Genomic DNA, 20,132 nt, shown 5'->3' on the forward strand with positions numbered 1-20,132 from the left:
AATGTTCCTAAGAGAGGGGGGTGCCCACTGAACTTGTGTCGGATAATGGAGTTCAGTTTGTCTGATCGGCAATGAAAAAATTTCTCAGCAGTTATAGCATTAGACATGATAGAACTGCATTATATCACCCAAGGGCCAATGGCCTAGTGTAGAGAGTAAACCGTTTTTTGAAGGAAGGCTTGCAATTAGCCATTAGGGTAAGGCAGCCATGGAAGCAGATGTTAGAGATAATGACATGGAATTATCTCACTACCCTGCATTCAGTGACAAAGGTATCACCATTTGTTTCTCTTAAAGGAAGAGAACCAGGAACTAAATTGTGTCCAGGTTGGTTGGGAGTAGCAGGAGTAGTTCAAGTGGATAGAAAACAGATAATGGAATGTATCAGGGAGAGCCAGGAGAGGAACAAATTGTGTTTTGATGCCCGTGAGAAAGTGAAAGAGCGTGAGTGGAAAGTAGGAGAAATGATATATGTAAAGAATCCCAGACTGGTGAACAAATGTTTGGACAGCAAGTTCGTGGGTCCAAAAAGGATTTCTGCAGTAAGGAAGAGTGTGGTTATATTAGAAGGAGGAGAGGTCTGGTCCAAAGGGAAGATTGCGAAAGCATATGGCGAGGATAGGAGAGTAGAAAAAAATGAGTCAAATAATGACAGCAAAAAGAAAAGAGATGAAGAGAGTGGAAGTGTTCAAGGTGGGAGTGAGAGTGCCCAAGGCAAGTTCTGATGGAAGTGTTCATGAGGAGAGCGAGAATGTTGTTGGTAGAGATGTTAATGACAGTTCCGGTAGTTATCACAGATCCAGGTCAAAACCAGTGTGCATGAAAGACTACGCATTGTATTGAAAGAGTGGGGTTCATCCGTCCTTAATTTGAAAATTTGTTAGTGCTGACAAAGGTTACTTAAATCACCTTTATAAAAGCATTAGGAGTCAGAATGAGTTCAAATGTTTTAATGCAACTTTTCTCCATTATACAATTTAAGGACTATTGTAAATTTTAGCTTGGTTATGTTAATTGGAAATGTTTCTTGTTTTTATTAAGGAGGGAGGTGTAGAGAATGTTATGTATGGAATGTTGGGCACGCGAACCAATCTCTTACGGAGCTTGGTTCGCGTGACCCAGTGAATCGTTGGAGGAGTTGAGGTGTAGATGAGCACGGCGGGCCCCTTTGAGAATAAACGTACCTGTTCCTCAATCCATCCTGCCTCCGGCTCTTCCTACAAAACACCTGTTAAATAGGATGATAGAGTTACCTTTTCAAAAGTTGCCATTAGCCACTTTAGATGCACAAAGCAAATTACATTGAAATTAGGGGTGCACTTTGAGGTAAACCAAACATATTGCAATTTTGGTGTGATGCACCTATGTATCTGAAGAGTTTTTACATATTTTTCCCTGATGAATCCTCATCAGAGACTTCTTCAGAGAAATACAATTAATTCCAGTTATGTCATATCACAACTTAACACTGACCTTGGGCAAGGGCATTCTCCTTAAAGAGACTGCTCATCACAAAAAGACCAATTTCAATAACGTCCTGGACCTTTAAGCATATTATTTATTAATATTATTATTTAAGTGTATTATGGATGTCTCCAATTAAGTACAGTCATTGTTGTATTGAACCAAACAGCAAACTATGGGCCTCATTACACGTTGTGCGGTAAAAATTCCAAAATACCGGCATTGGCGGTATCAACGTGTCCGCCCTAGCAAGAGTGCGCTAATAACGCACTATTACGAGTACGCGGACACGAGCATAGCGTGATGCCGGTAAACCCCCTACCGCCATGGCAGTAAAGACCCAAAAAAGTCACCTATCGCCCTCGACGAAAGTGCAGATTGCACCTCCGCCCTCCTGCTGCATGCAAATAGCGGTCACCGCAAATAGCAGTGACCGTTAAATTGCGGAACCGGAAATAGCGTCATCGCACAGGAACGGGAAAGAGCAAGGCGGCCATCTTTAAAAACACAATCCATTGCCATCCTCTTCCCCCTGGACCTGTTTTGAGTCGTTAGCAGTTCTAAATCATCCGGGACACCTGCATCATGCCCAAGGCATTAAAAAAAGCACTGACAGGCAGCGCAAGGAGAAATTTACAGCAGAGGAATTGAATATGCTGACACAGACCCTGGCTGAGAATGCAGAGGTTGTTTTTGCCAATGACATGCGGCGGCCAACACTACTTAAAAAAAAAGCCATCTGGGATGAAGTTGCAGTCAAAGTCAGTGCAATGGGCTCCAGCACCCGCACTGTGCGTGAGTGCAGGAAGAGGTGGGATGACTTCAGACTGCGGGTGAGGGGCATCCTTGCAAAAAACCACCACATTGCCAGTACAGGTGGAGCTGGTTCACCAATCAGACTTAAAGAATGGGAGGAGACCTCTGGAAACCTGATTGCTGTGGAATCCATAGAGGGAGTAGGCACCATGGAGCTCGGCGTGGGTACCACTTCGGATGGAGGTGAGTGTACACATGACAGAATGCGATGTGAATGTACTGTTCCCCCCATATGTGAGCACAGACTCCTCTCATGCATGGACACACATCCACACATGCATCCATCCCTCACCATGTCAGTGTCAGACCCAAACACACACACATGCACACATCACCAGAGACAAGTACCAAACACAACCATGCATGAACTGGCACATCACCTGCATCCACAACTACTAAGTCCCAATGGCCACAACTGCATCATTTATGTAATCTGCATTACGTATATTGAAACGCAACCAATGCCATCCCCCTTCTTGTCCATGACAGGCTCACATACAGATGGTGAGGATGCCGCTAATGCATCCCAGGTACCAGCTACGAGTAAGAGGCCAAGGGCACAGGACTCGGAGGACAGCCCCACAACATCCCGGGGCAAGGGGGGAAGGTCACACCTGATGAGCGGGAAACATCGTAGGAGTGCCCCTGCCAGGGCAGAAGTAGCTGCACCACAAACTGCAGCCCCACCACCAGAGGTGAACCCACAGGCACCAATACCAGCCACCGAGGGCCCACCATCAGCTGTGGCAAGCTCCGTTGGTGAGGCAGCCGCCACTGCCCCCCTATCTGATCCTGAGGACACCCTAGTTGGGCCAATGGAGATGCACACCCCAAGCCCCCCTAGTACCCCAGAGCCAGCACATTTCCAGACACCTGGGTCTGATGTTACTGTTGAGGACAACAATCCAGCCGTAATGTCCCCCATGGTGGCTTCACCTGCTGCAGTGGATGCATCTGAGGGCACAGCATCCAGTACACCATCACCCGGCACTGCCCTCCAACCGACCACCATCCTGCAGCGTCAACACAAACTGACTGTGCTGGTTGGCCAGCATGTTAAGGAGGCTGCCCATCTCAGGGAGAATATTGTGTAGCCGGCGAGGCACTCCACTGAGATGATGGACGCAATCACTGACAGGCTGTGTAACGAGATATCCAGGCTCAGGGAGCAGCTTACTCGCATGGCCGACATAATGGACCGCCACTTCTCACAACCAGGCCAGTCTACCCCATCGTCATCTTCCGGCTCAACACAGACAAGCACCCTCCGCCGCTCAATATGCACCACCAGGCGCACGTCTGGCCATCCTCCAAATGCTGCTACAGACAATGGCCAATAGGGGGTTAATGCCGATTCCTCTGCATGCATGGGCCAACGCAAACATGGCAGACACATGAGGAACTGTTGTGGGGGTTGGGGGGAAGGGTGTTATGGGTCTGTTGTGGGGGTGGGGGGAAGGGTGTTATGGGTCTGTTGTGGGGGTTGGGGGGAAGGGTGTCATGGGTCTGTTGTGGGGGGTGGGGGAAGGGTGGTGGGATGTTTGGGGACTTGCACTTTTTCACCTTTCCATTACTCAATACACTGGTTTCTGATCAAAACACAGGCTTGGACATCTTCATTGTGTTTGTGTACTTTATTGGCAACAGGGTCCATTGCGTGCTTCCAAACATACACCAGTGCATTACCACCCATATCCATGTGACAGTACGAAAACATATTCCTCAGAATATTTGGTTGATCAGATGCTGTCTCACAGCACGTCCATCCTGTCCATCCCCTCTTGCAGGATCTGCATCCCCTTCACCTCCGTCCTCATCACCATCATCATCTTCATCAGGTGCTTCTATTTCAACGTCAGGGGGCAGTGGCACATTCCGTCTGATACACATATTGTGCAGCATGACACATGCCATTGTGATCTTGGCCACCTTCTCATGTCCATACAGGAGAGCGCCACCAGACATGCTAATGCACCTAAACCGTGACTTCAAAAGGCCAAAAGTCTGCTCAATCACGATGCGGGTACGGGTATGTGCACGATTGTATTCCTCATCGTGCCTGTTCTGTGGGTTACGTACAGGTGTGAGGAGCCAGGTCTTCAGGGGATAGCCCGCATCACCTGTATGGGGGAACGAACGGGGTCCTGTTACTGTTCACCTCAAGAGCGGCCTGTTCATATCACAACGGGGAGGTCGACCCTGCAAGTGGATATGCCCCATTAATGCCTCCAACAGTAATTGACATGTCCTGGGTGAGGCGAGGTCTTCGGTGTACATGGGCCCAGGCAGATTTGGTTCAACACTGCTGGTGTACTGCCATTCCAACATTGATGTTGCCATGCAGAGAGGCATCACTTCAGAGGTGCTATAGGTCGTGGTGAAATGCTATGGCTAGGGGTGATCCCTTTGCATGCATTATAGGGAACATTGCAATATTGATGTTGTGCTGGACTAATTCCGGATGACTATCTTGATGGCATGTGTGAAATGTTTTGATTTTGTGGCCTGGAATGTTGTGCAATGTGTATGTGGGTGGATGTTTAATGTTACTAGACCTGGCATGTCATCTGTGTTGTGTAGCCTATACTTGCATGTCGGTTCATCTCAAGTACGTTGCCGCCTTCCCAGATGGACATTGGCGTACATCTGTTTGTGCATTTTGCCGACAGCCGACAAGCTACACCCATTTCGGGTATGTATCTCTAACCCCCCCCATCACACCCAGTTGGAGTATGTATCTCTCCCACCCCCAATCACGCTGCCATGTGCTTGCCCTGCCACTAACCAAGTAGCCACGAACGTTGTGCGGTTTGTCGCTCCATGTAGCGTGGGATAGTTGAGTTCCGCAGGACCATGGAATCATGGGTTGATCCGGAAAATCGGGCACAGCAATGTGTGATTATCTTGTTGGCGTCACATACCATTTGGACATTGATGGAGTGGAATTGCTTCCTGTTTCGGTAGACTACTTCATTGTGATGTGGGACCACCAATTCCCCATGGGTACAGTCGATGGCCCCGATGCAACTTGGGATGCCTGCCAGTGAATAGAAGCCAACTTTGGTGTTTGCAATCTCCTGGGCAGTCCGTGGCATGTGTATGTGTTCAGGTGCATGCTTCAGGAGGGCATCGAGTACCTGGTTCAACGTGCGGGAGAATACTGGTTGTGAGATGCCATGCATCTGTCCCACTGTATGCTGGTAGGTGCCTGTGGCCAAGAAGTGGAGCACACTCACCACCTTCAGTAGTGGGGGGATGGCAGTTCTGATGTCTATGAGGCTCACAATGTCGTCGTGTATCAAGTCCACGATGCTGTGATGGTAACCCGGTCCAGACGGTACAAGGTGTGTATCTGCTCAGGGGTTAGGTTAAATGGACTGGCACTGATCCTGAGGATTGGTGGGTGCCTCTGTGGTATGATTAGGTGCCGTGGTGGTGCTTGCTGTGCCTGTCTTGCCCTCCTCCTCCTCCTGCATCTCCTTTGTGCTGCCTGTTGTTGTTGGAGCTGTGCTGCAATGAGGTCCTCCAGGCCTTGTAATGCTGCCAGTATTGGAACCATCTTGGTGTGGGAAGGGGTGTGGGAAGGGGTGTGGTGTGCTCCTTTTGAGCTGCCACAGTCTCCATTGCCTCCACCTGTGCTGATTGTGTCCACCTGTTGCAGGTGGGAACACTGCTCCGTTCTCTTAATGGGTGGTTCGCGATGCCGGTATTAGCACCATGGCGGTAAGAGGTTTGGGGGGCTTTACCATGCCGCTATTGGCATGTCCACTAGCCTTGTGATGCTGTGCTAATAGCGGCATGGCGTAATTTACGGGATGGAGGGTCGCGCGCACGCAGACTGGCCGCTATTAGTGGCACCGTACTTAGTGGTGCCGCTAATAGCGGTGACCCGGGTCGTAATCCGCATGGGTATTTATCGTTACCGGTATTCTGTTACCAGTAACGTAAAATCCATAACGCCTACCGTGTAATGAGGCCCTTTATCAATGTAAAGATCAGGATGCAAAATGGCTGCATGCAAAAATATCAAGTCATTCTTCCATATTAATCCGTTAACGTCATAAGTGGTATGCCCAACCCTCTACCAGTTAAAGACTAATGTGTACAAGTCCTTTATTATTACTTCTTCCGTGTTAATGTATCAGAACCCTAAAAGGAAAAGGAAGAAAAGGAACATAAAAAACTTTCTCAGATAGCCAACAGAAAACACAATCAGTCCGTTTAATGCAAACATCCGAATTAAAGATGGCCACATCCTACACTTGTTCTTCTTTCATGATAACCACTTAACATCGAAATTTCTGCATTGTCGTTTTTTCGTGTTAATGTAAGTATCAGAACCCAAGATGGCTGCCCCAACAATGTTAACAAAAAGAAAGCCCTTCCTCCATGATATCCAAGTGGAACACCCAAATGCCTGACAACCTGGAATAGTCCTGTGTTCGTTTTATTGGATTCCAAACACACAAATAGCATATGAAGGTGAGAGGTTCATTAGCAAAGTAGACGTCAATGGAGGATAAATCCAGGGAGATTTACACTCTCACCTACATAGGGTAAGAAACAAACGTTATCAACTATTAACATGTTAAAGAGTCGGAGCCTAGCACCCTTAAGTGTAATGATACAATATGGAAACAACATCTCTAACAGAAGCATGAGAAGTATTACCCGAAAGCATTGACATGAGAACCATATTGTCATAGACAGAAAATCCAAGCAGGTGTTTTCCAAGGCAGTTCATTCTGTATCGCAAATGAACATTAGTTTTATATCAAAATCGATCAGGATTATGTTGCCCCAATTAATTAAATAAACAAACGTGTTTATTTCTCTACTGAAAATAAGCCTTTGCCAACAAGTAATACAAGTACAGATATAAGAAATGAATGGCATATTCAGCACCTTCCTCGGTAAATCACTTTAAATGCAGGCATCCAAAAACCTTTGTTTCTTCTCTCAAGATGCAGTGCATAGAAAAAATATATTGAGGACTGGACGAGTCTCAATGAAATGCCTCTGGGCACACACTTGAGGTATTATTAAGCACTACAGAGCTTGGAGTGCAATACAGAATGGATGGAAATTGGTCACTAGCAATTCAAATTATTATCAGCTAACTATATCTTGCTAATTAAATAGACTATGAAAGGATTGTTGGTAAAAGCTTCACACACCATTTAGATAATACAAATGTTAGTTAGATGAGTACAATTTACTGTTGATCATGTGTCAAAGCGTCATACAAGTTGCTTAGGACTAGCTTATTTTTCGGCCTTTTCAACTACCATTATTTTTTCTTGTCACTTCTATTTCACAGCTCTAAAAAAGTACAGGATTACACAAAAATGGTATCAGGTGTTGCATTTTGAATCTAAAAAACGTTTGGAACTATATATTTGTGGGATATTTTATTTTATATATAAGTAATGATTTGGCCATCTTACTGAACATATAAACATACCAACAGTTATATTTGTACATGATAATTATTTGCATGAATAAATCATCCCTGTAAATGTAAATATTGTACATACAAAAGTTATAGGTGTTGAGTTTTCACAACAGGCATATCAAGAATTGAAACATTATTTATTTAACCTATGAGAAAAAAAAATATTTCAGAATGAAAATGTTGTACATGTGTAGTACCAGTACAGGCATACATGAATCTTAGAAATGTGTTTTTTCATATACCATGAAAATGCCTATTTCCATCAAGGTCACTGTACACCAAGTCCCATTTTCCAATGGTTGGGCTCCACTAGTTGGTAGTAGCTTATTTGTGAGTCTAGTTGTGTGTGGCTTACTGTGCCTTGGGGCTGTCCCACCCAGGAGCGCAAAGTGAATTCGGGGGCCATACCTTGATCCTACGAATGAGTGGTTTGGACAGAGTTTGGCAGTCATTGTTAATGGCTGCTTCCACCATTGGAGAGCCAGGACCACAGCTGACAGAATAAAATATGACCTTTCTAGGAATAGTGTTTGTAATTCACGCCTGTATCAAATTTTCAAAGAAAGCTGTCAACACACATTGATTAGTTTTCAGTAAAAATGTTTTAATGGATGAATTTTTCTGTTTGTGGTCTGAGTTTCATCCAAAGACCCATAATGACTTAAAAGTGGAAGTTCTGCTCTAGTGCCTTTTAAAACTTGAAGGCAAATCCCAAAGGATGATCCATTGTATATATATATCATAACAAACAGTCTAACAACACTACAAATACAACTCACCCTGTAAGTGAATGCAGAGGACAGACCGTTTCTAAGAAGGAAGAGGGATGCACTCCGGATACTGACGGGAGGGTAGTTGCTATGGTTAATAATCACAACAGTGTAAGTTTGATTGGCTTCACCACAATGGGAAGAATGGGTCTTACTATGTCTCTAGGGGCCTTCTGGGAAGGGCTGGGGGGAGCAGGACCAAAATGTATCTTGTGCTGTAGGTGTACTTGGTGCTTGAGAAGGTCTAGTCGGCTTCAGGGCGCTTTGCAAGGTTCTGTGACAGAGTTCAAGATGGTAGTCAGCTGCAGGTATTAGGCGGCAAGACAGTTTGGCGAACAAAGCTGGACCAACGGCTGCAGGCTGGCCTACACAGCAGATGGGCGTCAGGAATCATTGTCTCAGTGCTGATCGGCGGTTCTCAAGAACTGGTCAAGATGTATCAGATGTCGTTAAGCGACGGCGGCTTGACAAAGGTCAACATTGCTGGCAGGGATCCCTGTTGTCTCTAGAAAATCGAAATAGAGAGAAAAGTCATTTGAGACTGGCAAGGGGGTCAAGATTCTTCCTAACCTAAATTCTTTCTCCTTGCTGCTACCAGAAATGTTTTTACTACACTTGTTTCTGGCTTTTTTCAGCTCATTTAACTTATAGGCTTTCCCTGACTCGATGGTGCACAAAATAATCACACTTCTCATTAACCCTGTATAATGCTAGAGCTGTTACTTAGTATTTTTCTCTGTTATGCTGAACGGTCTTTGTCTGTTTTGCTGTAAATGCTTCATTCTGCTTTGCTGCATGTGCTTCACCTTCTTAGCTACTTTTCCTTTGCCATCTTCCTTCCAATCGTGTTGGACCATGGCAATTTTCTTCTGTGCTGTATTTTTATCCTGTTTGAGACACAATAAACATCTTGCTCTGCATTATCTCTTCCTTACCCCACTACATTAATCTAACCTACCCCTGTTTTTCTAGACTATGGCATCAATTCCTACTATGTGCCTTCCCATTTTATCATGAAACTACATTGTTTGCCTATTCTAAACATTTCTTATATGTTCGACAAATCTGCCCTTGTTGGCATCCTGCCAACTATCAAAAATTAAAAACGATTGCCCACCTTTTATTTGACATCTTCTATGTCCTGCGTTTGTCTGAGGTGCCCATGCTTCCATCTATATGCTACTCTGTTTACACCTATTTGCACCTATTTTGGGAAAGAATGGCTACATAATTGAAACACTGTGTCTCTATCTGCCTATTTATCTGTTACTAACCTGGGTCCTCTTACTCCTAATAATGATCAACAGTGTGTCCACACTCTGTAGTGATCCAGTACTTACCTCTTTTTTCTGTTCTGCCTATTCACTAGCACATACCTGTGTCATGATATACTGTCTCTTCCCCTATTAAGGCCATGCAGACATTTCTCCTGTGTTCAAGAAGGGTCCATGATCTTTAAAAATAAACCAACATTATTACATACACTCAAATAAATGATATCTTACATACCATTGTATGTTCTTCTTGAATTGGCTCTGTACAACATTTGTCTTGTACGGTTAACCCAATTTTGGTCAACCATACCCCATTTGGTTCTTTAATAATCCCATCATTCTTTTTTATTGAAATGCATACTTTTTCAATGTTGACCTTTAATCTTCATTGGTGCTGGGTTTTTTTTCTCCAAATTATAATTTTTTGCTTACTTCATGCTCCCGGTACTCGACTATCCATTCATTCACTCATCCAATAATTTCTTCATTCATTCATTTTTATTTATTTATGACGTCTATTTTTTAAACTGAGGTCTTTATTCTTATACTGTTTAAAGTAAATTATTTATTTGTATCTTCTCCTAATTCATTTTTGTGGACCCATGCCATAAAGGCCAAAAGTCCACCTGGCATTTTGGCACTTTCTCCAAATCTTCTTTAAATTATACTAAATGCTGCTATATTATTGTCATATATAATAAAATGTTTCCTCTCCTTTCTTTTTAGTGTGTGATGTTCCGAAAGAAACACCACTTCATCTTTCTGTAAACCCTAAACCCTATCTAAACATGTTATCATAAGTGATGTTTAATCAAGACTTTTCTCTTGAGAAACCATCACGGTCCGCTGTGGTCCATTTTTATTATTCATTCCTTGATCATTTGCCATGTTCCCTTATACTATGACTGTTTCTAATTTTATGGGGGTCATCTGTCCCCCCTCTTTGTTTGTAAATGTCTGTGGTCTGAGACTAAATTCATCAAATACTCTCACCACTTTTCCACTAGATCACACAGCTATCTGCAATACTGTGATTTCATTACAATAAAAACCTGCAGTTTCTACCAGAAACATCTCATAGGTGCACTTGTCCTGTACATGCCACTATGAACTCACCCATATTTAAATGGTGCATTCCCAAAACAAAACACACTTTCCGTTAATCACCTAAACAAAATCATCATGTTTAGGCGTGTATCGTCCAATCCCTTTCTTAAAACATAGACAGGTGCCTGTGACAAATGTAACAAAAATTAATTCATCACTAGGCAAGAAGACTGTGTGTATAGTTTTCAACAAAATCCTCAATTGTTCTAATAATCATTAAAAACCTTTCTGTCTTTGCTGTATGGACATGCAGTCCTAATGTCTACCACTAGAACAAAAATTGTTCTCCCTTTGCCATATTCATTTTCGGCACTCCTTGAGGCTTAGTGCCACTAACAATTCTGAACACACCAAGTCGCCCTATGAGGCCTTTCCATTGTGGGTGCATGCATAACCTTGTACTTGCGAAAGCATTTCTTCCTCTCATAATGGCACCTTCACTCCTGTGTGTCACCTTTTATTTCATGTTTGCATTTTGCTGAGTCTGCATATGGGCTCACTGCACTTGCCCTCTGCAGTAAATCCGTTTTGTATTTTTCCTAAGCTGCTGTACCTGCTTCACTCCCAGCACTCATGTCTGATATAATGTCTGATCATGGGCAAATCCTTCCTTGACTTGTAAGTTATATACTAGGGGGTGTGCTGTCCCCCCTCTTGAGAATGTTCCACTTTTGCACAACTCCTTGGCTTCTACACATATGTGCAAGGTTCCCTGACATACTGCATGTCCAACATACTGGAGGTCTCCTAACTGCCCCTCCTGCATGCTTTGACTATCATTCTGCGTACTTTGAAACCCACCCTGGTTACTCTGGAAATGTCCCTAATTATTCTGGAAGCCTCTACCTCGGAAGCCTCCCCTACCCCGTGGTATGAATCCATTTTTACCTTGATCAAACTACCTTTGGTTATTCTCCTGTGGCATGCCTATAGTTTTCTGCAAACCTGACCCATCCCCACCAGTCAACATCGCCCCTTTTTAAGCATATTTTGGCAATTCTTTCTGCACTAATTTCGCTTCTTTACCTTCCCAAACATAATATTTCTGCCAATTCTTCTCTTGAAAAAATCATCAATAATACGCAATGGTCAGCTGAATTTCTGACCATGGCTTTACTTATATACCCACTAACTTCCTGAGCTACTTCTGTACTAGCTCTGGCAACCCTTGACATAATATATGATAGAACACAGGTATAGAGTCTCTCCAAGGTTCGCGAGTCTCCAGGCTACATTCCTCCAGAAAATTCTGAATGTAAATAGAGGATCATCCCCTTCCTGCATTTATTCCATTCCATCCTTCTAGCTCCCATATCTGATATAGGATATAGGACAGTGAGCGCTTTCCAGACTACCGTTCAACAATTATTAAATGGTGCTCCATCATGAGCCATGTTCTGCATAGTGACACTCAGTGTCCTGCTATCGACCAAACATCATCTGTTCTCTCCCTAAGGATAGCGGCTAGAAGACCTTTACTGTCTCCTATAGCTAGCATGTTTGCTCCTGCCCTTTTGTCTAACTCATGTATCCACTTTCCAGCGCCTGAAAATGGACTTGGGATTTGTACCCGTTAAATTGTCCTTCTCCATCTGTGGTCAAGGTATATTCTATGGTCTGGATCCTCCTTTCCCTAATTCAGGCATATTTCTGTCCCTTATTGTCTGTCTGTCCATAGCAGAGACAATGGTTCTGCATCGCCTTTTTCCAGGTAGCGACCTTAACTTTCTCAGGTGGTGAGTCCCCCCTCTCACAATTGGACTGCCATCTAGGTCGATCTAGCCGTGTCAATGATTCTGGCGCCCAAGATTTTAGTAGATCTAGATCTAACCATCTTACATCTTTGAACACCCCTCTCCTCAGGATTACCTGCACTAGCACCCTGCTTTTCTTGAACTGTTTCCCCTTCTTGATCTGACATATTTTTGTCCCCAACTAATGTCACCCTCGCCATTCTAGTCTCTATTTTAAATCAACCTGTCCATAGACAAGGCTCTTATGCTTGAGGCAGAACAAGCCTCTCATATTTTAAATTTGTCCATCCTGTGTACAATGTGCGCTCTGTCATATCTGCATGGGTGCAAGCTGTTGATTACAAAGCCTGTTTAACACTTAATTATTTGCCAGCGATGCACTCACTTGTTTGTGGTTTGTGTCTTTCCCCATTACTCCTGAACATTTTCTCTCATGAATCCGCTTTGACCTTTACAAGCTTTTCCTCAAGCCAGCACAGAATGTGCATTATCTGCTGCATTCTTTTCTGGTGATCTCACCAGTACTCCTACTTGTTCCCAAACCGCTTTCATATCTACTTCAAACAGTCTTTGCTTATGACTGCAGTAAAAAATAATTACTGTTCCTGTTCTCTCATTTTAAAAATACAAAAACATCCTGTGTGTCTGTGCAAGCATTGAAGGATGCATTGTCTGTTGTTAACTGATTGCCTATACTCCCATAAAATAATGTGTGCACATGTGTGTATATGTGTGTGCTTGCATGTGTGCATACATATTTACATCCTCATCTATGTCAGTGATCTACATGAATGTCTTGCCCATGTTGGTACAGCTTGCAAGCACTTTCTTCAGTGCTTACTGATTCCTTAAACTAAAATATAAAAAATGTCATTTTTTCATGTATTCATCATGTTTTTTTGTCAGCAAAATAAAATGCCTTTTAATTAATTTGTTCTTTTTCCTCCTTGATAGATATCTGCTATAACTAATTGAAAAAACATCAACTAGCACATTGGTGTGCTTTTTGCTGCAATTGTGCACACAAAAATACGTTTTGAATCTCAGCTACACTTCTCTCAATTTGTGTGATTCTAAGCACATTTCTTTCTGATTAAATTTCCAAATGTCCTCAAATTTTACAGACATAATATACAGCATGGGAAACATTGCTCCCCTGCTCGCCACTTGTCTACTATATCGAAATGCATTCAATGCACTTTTTTAAACTTACATGTATTTATACTTCATGCTATCATTGCAGTGCAATATTTCTCTATTCCCATCATTGCAGTGCAATATTTCTCTATTCCCAACTTCCAGTCTTCTTCTCATTCTGGCTGCCTAAAGCACCCTCTTGTTTCGTTTTGGCAATCTGTCTCCTTTCCGCCTCATGGTGCAATAAAATATCACACAGTCAACCGGTGCATGACTCAATAACCTATGGACATTTCTAAGTGTTCCAGGTTTGTGCCACACATAAAACCAATAACTTTAGGGGCATTTCTCAAAGTGCACCCACCAAAAAATCATTCATCACCACCTAGCCAACATGACCAGAGTACCTCCCTCACAATGGGACACAGCGCATGCAAAAAAGTGTTCCAATAATACTAAACAAAACAGAACTTACATCCCTTCAATTTAGAACATCAGCTTTTTCAACTTATCAGTCACTAAGGAGTTAACTTGCTCCATTCTCAGACAAGGGCCTTCCCTCGCCTCTGTTGATTTCACCATTATTCATTGTCATGTTTGTCCGTGCACACTGCCTGAATTGTATTGTACTCAGGAAACCTTTTACTGTGATCATAAATAGCATAATTTAACTGTGTCAGCTATTATCTTTTAATCCTTTAACCAAACACTGTCCTACTTTCAGCAGTGCGCTGACTATCTTGGCCAACTGCCAAGCTACACACTTTGCTTTTTTTCTTTTTTAAGAGAATATATTTAGTCTCCAATATTCTCATGTGCTTTGGTCGTGTTATCTGTACTTTTTTTTAAACAAGAAGGCAGTGTATTAGCAGAATTTACAGCCCCTTTGTTTCAGCTATGCACCTTGCTTTAAAAAGGCCTAAAGCAGCCACCTCTTTCATATCTTGTCTAGTCTTATCTGGTCCTTGTCGCCAGTAAAACCAATGCAGTTTCATGTCGTGTAAAGTTAATTAAATAGTTTAACTTGTCTATTTTTGGCAAATACAAGAATTAACCCCGTATTTACTGTATGCTGGTTTATACAAGGGTTCATAGATGACCAGTTTTTCAACCTTTTCTATATTTTATTCACCTAATATTATATATTTTCATAATGTAAATGACACCCGCATACACATCATCATCCTTAGCCATATTTATATTCTATTCTCTCCATAATTGATTACTTTATTTCTGGCTTTGTGCCAATTTTTTCTTAAATAATTAAACGTCTCTTTTCTTTACCTTTTCTCATAACGATGCATTCAAAACATAACATATAACACACAATACAATTTTGACAAACATGACAGACTGGCCGGCCACAAATATCTCAGCCTTCTCCTTAAGACTGATCTTTTCCTACCCCTAATTAATATCCAGATTGGGATGTAAGTTGTCCTCTTTAAACTCCTCTTTAACAGAGTTCGTAGTCTACATCACCCGTCTATAGGGCTCTAAGTGCGACTTCTTCTGTTACTTTCTTTAAAACGGAAGAAACCTGGGCATATCCTTTATTGTGGCCTCTCCTCACGATACTTTTTAATAGCTTATGCTCTCCTCAAGTCAATTACTCAATAACTCAATTGCTTGGCCTCTCCTCAAGTCAATTACTTAATATTCAACACTCATCATTCTAAAGTTACTTTACCCCAATCCCTGGTACTTCTAAGCTACTATATTACACTCTAAACCCTCAATTTACCCAAAATAAAAAAAAAAAATCTTAAGGATACACCAAAAATAATCCTTCAAAAAAATCAAAAAATAAATATATAATTTTTCCAAGAGGGCTTCCCAAAATAATTAAATAATTAATAAAATAATTTTCCGGAAGAAACCTAAAAAATGACTCAAAAGGACCATTGGTACACCAATTGTAACCTGGAATCCTGATAACTCAAGCTTGCCAAATGCTCCCTGATGTGAATTCTAAGTTGTCTGATGGTGTTACCAATATACAGTTTCTTGCTAACACAAATAATAGCATAAACAACATATGAAGTTTTAATATTAATGAAATCATTGATAATCATCTGTGTGTCCTCCATCAGGTTAAATGCATGGCAGTCTCTTTGTGCAAATGTGCACATGCTGTAAGTCCCACATTTATGAAAACCTGTGAGGGTCCTCAGACAATTGCTACCACTTCTGGTGTTGATGGTACTGGTGTCTAGGAATGAAGGGCATAGTTTATTCCTAAATATAGGAGATCTTGCGAATACAAACTTGGGTTTCTGATCTATAAATTGGGCAAAATCAGTGTCCATGTGCAATTAGTGCCATTGTTTCTGCACTATTTCTCTCTGCCTGCCTTTTTGCAGGATTATATATCAGGACCTTTTCTGAGCCAACCCTCACAATTACTGTTAATTATTAAGGAACAACCAAGTCCTAGAGGTAAGATAATGAAGACTCAAACAACTCCAATAATGTCACACACTCCTCTAATGGAATGATTTAATTCTAAAGGGCTTCTTGATGATTTTTTGCAGCAAATCAAGATACAATTAATACATTTAATCATGAGTCTGTCATGCTACAGCAGAACATTATTGTGTATTTATTGGGTAAGTCATCTCAAGTTAGGGGCTAAATGGTTCAGAACTGATATATTGGAGTTCTGAGTAGCTTTAATACATGTGCTCTATTAATTTTGATCCACAGAATTTCCATTCGATTACACAAAGTGAGTCTCATAACAATTTTGCTCTGACACACAATGGAGAGCACTCATTGGGTGTCATTACAAACATAGGAGCAAAACTCACTAAGTAATCTTTTCATCACTATAAGAGCCCTGGGCAATTTGCATGGGTACCATAGTAACCTTATATTAAACCAATTTTGGTGCACTGACTATAAGGTATCTAGGGTGCCTCTCTGTAGTCCTATTGATGGTCAACAATTGTTTTTCACTTGTTACCCATAGCTTTCAACTTGGTAGCTTAAATGGAAAATTCTTACCAAGGATGACAATCACTTTTAGAAACAATCAGGTGTAATTCTGTTTCTAATGCCATATGTCTCTCATGTTTTGGTCTGTTATCTTCTCCTGTCCCCAAATCATGACCCTGGTATTTGCATTTGTATTTTATTTGTATAACGCTCCAGACCCAAAGGCAACTGGGTGTGTATCTTAGAATAACAGGTACATATATGGCAATGGTTACATTTACAGTCTTACAGTAGTACAATAAGAAACAAATTAAATAAAGTAAATAACAGTGCAGAAAAGGCAGAAGGATTATAGTCATACAGTAGGCGATGGGTCAGGTGGAATGTAAAACATTAGTCGAGCGAGGCAGATAGCCAAAGCTTGACTTTTTGTTTGAATAGAGTTTGAGAGGGTAAGGATCTGATGTTGAGCGGCAGTGAGTTCCAGAGTTCAGCGGCTAGAACAGGGAAGCTAACACCCCCAGCTTTCTGAAGTTTGTATCTGGGGATGGTCAGACAGTGTGCTTGGGTGGATCTAAGAGATCGCGAGGGCATGTACTGTGAGAACCGAGAGGCTAGGTAGATGGGGGCCTGATTGTTTACACATTGGGGATCATTACGACCCCAGCGCTAAGTGGTTAACGGCGCTGTAAAAGGCTGCGGCGCCGTTAACCACTTAGTGCCTAATTACGAGGTTCCTTTGCGGGACCCGACCTTAACGGCTGGTGTAGACCAGCCATTAAAGTAGGGACCCGCAAAGGGACCTTGGTGCTAGTTACGGTACCGCTATTTGCGGAACCGTAATTAGCACCTTCCCCATTCCCATTATGCCCTATGGGGCAAAAATGGGAATGGGGAAGGGCCATGGGGAAATGGGGAAATACTGCCTCGCCAACCTTGGAATGGGGCGGTATTTCCCCATTTCACCATGGCAGACACGTTACGAAACTGGCACCAACCATGGTGCTAATGGCGCCATGGTTTTGCGCCGGTATCGTAATGAGGGCCATTGTGTGTAAGGGCCAGGGATTTCAGTGATATCCTTTGGGCCACTGGAAGCCAATGTAGACTCGTCCTTGTTTCAGAGATGTGTGCAGATCTGGGAATGTTGAGGGCCGCTCTAATGGCACTGTTTTGAATGACCTGCAGTTTGTTGAGGTTACGTTGGTTGGTCCCTTGATAAAGTGCATTGCAATAATCGAGTTTGGACATAACCAGTGTCCTGGCTAAAGTAATGCAATTCTGTGTGGAAAGGAATGGGCAGCAAGCTGTGATAAGCTTACATGTGTAAGCAGAGGCCGCGACAACCGCATTGGTTTGTCTGTTAAGTGAAAGTGTCTAATCAAGAAAGATTCCCAGATTTTTAGCATCTTTGGACACTTTGATGGAATGGCCATTAATATTGAAGGTGCTGAAAGATAGGGCTAGTTTGTTGAGTCTTTGTTGGGTGCCCAGAATGAGGAGCTCTGTCTTGTCGTCGTTGAGACAGAGCTTGTGTTGGGCCATCCAGGCTTGGATGACTTGGTAGATGTCACTTAGGGCTTTAGAGTCCACCAGTGATGGGAATGAGTATCTGGGTGTCATCCACGTAGTTGGTGTAGGTAACACCCAGATAATCAAGCACATCAAACAGAGGTTTGGTAAATACATTGTAAAGAGTATGTGATACACAAGACCCTTTTGGCACTCCGCAGAGGACCGGGGTTGGTCAGCCGAAGAGGTCGGTGAGAAAACTCTCATGTGTCTGTTATCCAGAAAAGAGGTAATCCAATTGGTAGCTTTTTCAGAGAATTGGGCAGCTGATTTCAAGTGATGGCAGAGGATTTGGTGGTTGACCAAATCGAAAGCTGCTGAGAGGTCAAGTAGTAGTAGGAGGGCCAGTTTGCCATTATCTTTTAAATCCTCAATTTGGGTTTTGAGATCTAATAAGGCTGTTTCTGTCCCATGCTTTGGTCTGAAGCCATATTGTCTCGTACCAAGTAAATTGTTAGTTTTCATGTACTTCTGGATCTGTAAGTAGGCTGCTCTGTCAAGTATTTTTAGAAGGAACGGGACCATGGTGATGGGTTTATAATTGGAAGGTATCGATGGTCCAAAGTAGGCTTTTTCAACAGGGGGATGACCCAAGAGTCCTTGAAATTGTCAAGGACAATTCCAGAGTGGAAGGAAGAGTTGATAAAGGAAGTGATGAAGGGGCAAGGTTGTGTGTTGATTCCTTAATGATCCGTGCAGGGCAGGAGTCACCTTGGCAGTTTGAAGGTTTTAGCTTACTAATGATTTTTTCGGCCTTTGGGATGGTGAGTGGTACAAAGCTGAATGGGGTATGAGTAAAGGAAGGGGTGGCCAACTTGGCTGCTGGTAGTTTGGTTTGTGAGGAGGTAAGAAGGCAATTTTGTTTAGCGCTGATTTTGGATTGTAAGGTTGTTATTTTAGTGAGGAGAGCATTTTGAATATTGTTGCACCATGTACTATCTTTGCTACATGTGTCAGGGATGGGCGAAGGGGATTCTAATTCTTTAAGAATTTTGAATAGCTCCTTCGTGTTGGATTCTGCTTGCGAGATGCGTAAGTTGTAAGTATCTTTTTTTGCTTGTACAATCGCTTCCTTGTAGTTAAGGGATGTGAGAAAGAGGTTATCTTTATTAGTCGCGCTTGGGAGACTTTTCCATAGAGATTCATCCGTACGTTTTTCTTTGCGTAATGCTCTCAATTGTGGTGTAAACCATGAATTCAAGTGAGCTCGTTGTTTAGCTTTCCATAGTTTGAGGGGAGCTATGATATTGATAGCTTTGAGCAAGGCTTGATTGAAGGTGTCCACTAGGACTGTAGGGTCGTTGTGGTGTGAGGCACAGTTGTTGAGAATTGGTAAGATGAGGGGGAGTAGTTTGTCCCTAGTGATGTCCTTTTTGTTTCTTGTGGGAATGGGGGGTGCTATGTTGGGTTTAGGGCAAGGGTTGTTGGGCGGTATGTGAAAGATGATGATATGGTGGTCGGACCAGGCGCTTGCAGAATTGGAGCTTATTGACGTATTGCAATTTAAGTCTGCAATCCAGTCAAGCGTTCTGCCCTTGTTGTGAGTTGGTTCAAGAATGCGATGCGAGAAACCTAGATTGGAGATATTACTCACAACTTCGGTGGCCTCGAGATCGTAGGGATCTGATAGACCAAGATTAAGGTCACCCAATAACAGTACTTGGGAGTTAGGTTTGGTGCTGTCGGTAAGGATAGATATAATGTCCTCCGAAAAGGATATAAGGGCTCCTGGTGGTCTGTAGATGAGGTGCAGTGATGCGGTGTTGGTCAGTGATAAAGAAAGTTTAACTGATAGAGATTCGGCCGAGCTAAGTTGAGTGTTGGGAGTGAGTCTCATGTTAATGTT

This window comes from Ambystoma mexicanum, chromosome 1q (genome assembly GCF_040938575.1).
Source record: "Ambystoma mexicanum isolate Mex_15411 chromosome 1q, UKY_AmexF1_1, whole genome shotgun sequence".
NCBI lineage: Eukaryota > Metazoa > Chordata > Amphibia > Caudata > Ambystomatidae > Ambystoma > Ambystoma mexicanum.